The sequence below is a fragment of the Dipteris shenzhenensis genome, chromosome 23 (genome assembly GCF_047967505.1).
Source record: "Dipteris shenzhenensis isolate YYH24624 ecotype China chromosome 23, Dip_SZ_1.0, whole genome shotgun sequence".
Taxonomy (NCBI): Eukaryota; Viridiplantae; Streptophyta; class Polypodiopsida; order Gleicheniales; family Dipteridaceae; genus Dipteris; species Dipteris shenzhenensis.
In genome coordinates, this window is record NC_141618.1 from 27860527 (window position 1) to 27866237 (window position 5711).

The following is a 5711-nucleotide window of genomic DNA, read 5'->3' on the forward strand; positions in this document are numbered from 1 at the left end:
ATTCAAAATCAAATACTGTGTCATTTTCTACTGATGGAAGCACCAGAAGTGTCAGAGGTGATGATGGGGCAGGGAGAGAATCGGGGGACATTGGGGAGAAATATGGCAGAGTAATAGTGGCAGAAGGGGGAGTAGAGGGGAGGGGTGGAAGAACTAGGCAAATGGTTTGAGCAGCTTGGTAATCCTCAAGGGTAGGATTAGCAAGGGAGGGGAAAAAGCTAGGTGTGAGGGGCTCGTAATTTTGTGACTGTTGGGTTAGTTGAAAATGGTGAGAGGCATGAGCAAAGAGACGATGGAGGAAATAGATGTTAGGATGGAGCTTGGGGAAGGTTAAGAGGGTGGTAGCAACAAGGGGAAGTGAGGTTATGATGTTGGCAGAAAGAGTGGTTAGATATGGGAAGTTGGATGTGAGATAGGCCTTGTCATCTTCCAACACTTCTTTTTGTTGGTGCGATGGAATGATCAGCTACATGGGTGGGATGTCGGTTATGTCATGCCATGCAAATAATAGGGATGGCCATTGTAGCAATGGCAACAAACCTGCAATAACCCTGAGGGGAGGACTACCCATGAGGCAGACATATGCAATGAAAGCATCCTTCTTGAGTGTTATAAACCTGGCATGTGTAGACAGGCAGAAGATATTTTTCTCATCTTCAGATAAGTCTTGGCAAATTACACACAGGGTTTTAGTCCCGATGGAATGTTCCCAGTTGATTGTTGGATGAGCAGATATGATCCTGATTTGGAGTTGCTTCCATTGGATAAGCACGCATGCATTGAGGTGATCTTCCACTTGTAGAGCAGCCACAAGCTCTTGGTACACCACGGTTGTGCATTGTAGTGGGGTGTCATTGGTGTTGTCTTCCAATGCGTCATTGTTGTGCACTAGCAATTGGAGTTCAAGCTTGGAGATGATTATTTTTTGGGAGTGCATCTCATTCATTTTTTCTTTGTATTGATGGTAGATGGTTGTGTATGCCTCCTTAAGCTTTCTCATTTGCAAAGTGACCTTTGCCTGTTGAGGAATGTCTTCAGTGGTATTGGACCATTGGTCCAAGACTTGGGCTTGTGAAGTGCTGGCCTCTTGAACAGTAGCAAGTTGGTCTTTTAAGATTCCACATTTCCTTGTAAGCTCATCAATGCTGAAGGCACGTACTGCCAAAGATTGTTTCATGTCTTCAAGCTTGTCTTTGCAATCCTGGAGCTCTTCTTCTTTGTGAATTAGAGTGAGTCGGAGCTTGTGCCACTACCTCCGTCTGTTGCACATGTGCAAATGTCAAGGAGTTATAGTAGGTTTGTAGGATTGCCATTGCTTCTACTGCCACAGTCAGTTGTGTTTGACTTTGGTGGATGTTGGAGGTCACATTCCTTACTGCCTTCTCTTGAGCTTGGAGAGCTTGGTTCATGTGCACTTCTTCTACCTCCTTCTCATCTATCTATGCCCGAAGTGCCTTGACCTCTATGGCGATTGCCTGGAATTGGTCTCGAATTGGTCTTCGATTTTTGATGCAGTCTGCCTTTCCAATTCTCTTGCATATTCTTCCTTGTCCAAGCTAGTGAATAGTTCTGACATTTGGATCATTTAGCTAGCTTGATGTTGGAGAATGACAGACGGTGATGAGATCTGAGCTTTTCAAACACCCACAGGGTACATGCGTTCTTGAAAGGAGCATTTTCAAAGGACAATAAGCTTAGTGGGCTCAAGTCCCATGATTGGCACAAGGTCTTACAGGTATTCTAAGCTATAGGATTAGTGTACCGATAATCGTGATGTGTTGGCATAATTATGATTATGTTATATTGTTAACATGACTTCTTTGTTGTTTTGATAGTTCATCCTCCCAATTACAATAAAAGGGTGCTTACAAGATGTTAGAAATGCTATATTCAAGATCAGTGGTATTGTGAGGTATGCTTACTATCAAATCGCATTGATTGCATTTTCTTCAATATAAGCTGAATAATCTATAGACTGATTATGAAAATATCTTACATGGGCATGTGAAATAGGTGGATATCTCAAAAATAGATCTCCATATCGAGCATCGAGGAGGTTAGGGTGGAATCCATCGAAGCCGTATGCTTGCTTGAGAAGCACTTTCCCTCGAGCATTATCACAACTCAAGTACACTTGCTTGTGCACATAGTTGATGAGGTGGCTATTGCAAGTACCGTTCATAGTCAGTGGATGTTTTTCCTCAAGCGGTTTATGAAAAATTTGAAGGGATTTGTAAGACAAAGAGCAAGACCAGAAGCAAGCATGGCAGAGGGATGGCTTGTGCAATAGTCATTAGTATATATCATGGAGTTACTTGCATCCACGGATCCCGACATGCCATAAGCTTAGCATAACAAGGATGATGATCGCATCATTGGAGAGGTTCCCCAAGGAAAAGGGATTGAAAGAAAGATGAGCAAAGAGCAAATGGAGAAATTCAATAAGTTTTGTATCCTTAATAGCAAGAAGATACAGAAGTGGGTTGAGAGATATGAAGCAGCCAAAGCAGAAAGAATAAATGCAAGGATGAGATTCAGAGTAATGTACAGGCGATCGCAACCATATCCACAGGATCTGGCTCTTCTCCCCACTCACATGTCACTTGATTGGCTACAACTAGCTCTACGTAAAGCCGAACGCGATGGAGAGACGATAAACGAGTGCGAGTGAGAGTTATCATCTGGATGTATGATGCATGTAAGTTTCTTACCTCTTGACGTAATTAAGTAATTATTTGTGGCAATGTATGCTATAAAATAGATGCATCTTCATTGTTTTAATGATGCTCTTTTATAGTACAAAAAGTACACTGCATTATGGTCATATGGACAACATTTTTGCGTGGAACGCATCGATTCAAAGAGAGTCACGTATGATTGTGGAGTCATGGCTAACTTCACACAAGATAGCCAAGCAAGTGCTTCAAATACCAATCTTCTCTCCTCACAGTTGGATTAATGTGGAACCATACACGAAATCTATGAAGTTGATTTCAGACAATTTAGTATTTTCATTCTTGATGTAAAATGGTTTAGAATCATTTACAAAGGTCCGATCGTTCTGATCCAAGATGGTGGTATGTGATCCAAGTTGCACCATGAAGTAAGTAAATTTTTGAAGATAGAGATGTGGATATGGAGATGCCACTACCAATGCCGAATCCAATTGATCCAGATGAATCTAGCAAAGAAGATGAAGATCACAATATGAGCCAAGAGGAAGATGCGCATAATGACATCGCACGTGAGGAAGATGGAGATCACGATATTGAGGAAGAAGACAACGATCCTCAAGAATCACCACACTTTATTGAAGAGAATGATCAAGTACTTTTAGGTGAATGTACGATCCTAGAGTACGATGATGATATAGGAGATCAACTCGGTATAGAGTTAGAGATAGACTTGTTTGGCGCGTTAGACTTACCTAAAGATTGAAACTATTGATGTAAATGCTCTTCATTGATTTTTTTCATCTCAAACTTGGACATGAATATATGAGCTTCAAAGGCTTGATGTACATGCTCTCATACTTTTATTCTCTCAAAAGATCAAACATGTATGAAAATTAAAAAAAAATTGCCATTGGAGAAAACTAACTTTTAAGTCGATATGAGAAACAAAACTCTCTGTAAAACATCGCTATAAAAAAGTATCTCAGTGTCGCTATATAACGACACTTATAATTCTGGTAAAAGTCGCTATATAGCGACTTTAGCAATGGTCGCTATATAGCGACATTTGACTAAAGTCACTATATAGCGACCCTTGACGAGGCACGCTTCCAATACCGACGATTAGTGCCCCATGCACGCTAAACGTCGATACTTAAACGTCCCAATAGGAGATTCCTGTGTAGTAGTGAATAATTCCCAAGTATTATTCTTATATAAAGCATCCATTTCTTCATTCATAGCAGTTTGCCATTCTGGCATGTCTACTGCATCTTCGAAGTACACTAGCTTTTTTGTAGCCATGATGGTAGTCATAAGAGCATAGTTGGTGGTTTCCACCTGAATTGCTTTGCCTTTATGAGCATATGTCAATATGGCATGGTGGTCTTCTTTCCCTAGTAGACCATCTGAGCTGTTGTGGCTCTGCTAGGGGTGTTACTGATATTCTTGCTCTTCTTCATCAACCTGTTCTGTAGATGACTGTGAAATCAGTGCGTTTATCTCCTGTGTGTTTGAGGTTTTCCATTTTGATTCCTCATCGAATATTACATCTCTAGAGATAATGACCTTGCGATTGATGGGATCATACAACTTGTATGCTTTACTTTCTTCACTATAGCCAACCATGATACATTTGCGTGACTTTGCATCTAATTTCGTGCGATGATCATCATGTATCTGGGCATATGCTATGGAAATTATCTTGCATGTAAAGGATGAGATCTAAGAAGTCATCCTTGGCTTGCATCCTTGGCTCGCTATGTGCCTAGGACACCTAAAGTCCTATCAAACACTAAAACTAGCTCTTCCTCATGATCTGTAAATGTAGTTCGTGAGATGGTCATGGAGCGTAGTTCTAGCTGAATCCATGGCAAATAGCAGTGATGGAGGGAGTAACTTTTGAGGACGAGAGTTTCTATGGCTCTCTAAATGTGAAAGTGAGAATGTGATATAAAAAGGGCTCTTACCCCTTAATATATATCAAAACCCTAAAAATTAAAATTAATCATAAATTTCCCAAATTTTTTGAAAAACATCTACCATGAAGTGAAAGGAGAAAACATGAAAAGAAATAACATTTTAATTTAATTGTCCATCATCTTTTGAAGCAACACCTCTGATCTCCCCCTGCTGCAAGTGCCATAGAAGAGGACAGTGCTAGCCATGGTATCCTGCTATGTCCGGATGTGTAATCCCCATAGTCCCTGACTCAGTACAGATATGTAATGACCTGAAATGCAGCATCTAGATGTAATGGGGGTGACCCAAACTCTGCCCGAATGATCTGGTGAGGGACAGATGGCTTACCACGGATCATCCGTGATAACATGAGAACATGTAGCCACTCCACCCTGGCCCACTCTATGTCCAACAAATATGGCCCCCAACATGGGCTGCCATACATTCTTGTAGGGCAGACCAAGGAGTCAAAAAGCAACCCTTTGGTCCCTAGATCCTAAAAATGAGAACGAAAGCACTGTCTCTCTAGTCTAGCCAATGAAGCATATCCTTTGCTCAGGCGCGCCTGCATCGTGGGTCTCACGGTGAAGGTGGGTCCAAAAAAAACCACCCCCAGATAGATAAGTGTATGATGAAACTACCTCAACAAGGGACCCATCAAATGTGAAATGCTCATCGCGCATGATGACTCCAGATGTATTGAAGATCATAACCTTGATTTTACCCAAGTTGATCTTCAAATCATGAGACTCACAGAAGGATTGTAGTGCGTCAAGGTGTCTTTGGAGCCCCTCTGCTGAAGAAGACAAGCGAGCCATGTCATCTGTATAAAGTAATATCCGCATCAGCATGCCCGCAAGAGAGCAGCCTACCCCACCCTGTGCCTGCATCACTGTCTCGAGCTCATCGATGTAGAGGCCAAACAAGATAGGTGATAATGGGCATCCTTGTTTGACCCCGATAGTGCTCATGATCTCGTCTGTCCATTTAGATCCTGTCCGGACTCTACCTGAAACTCGCTCATAAAGTGCCATGACAGCCCAAATGATCTCCTAGTCGTAACCCAGATCCTGTAGG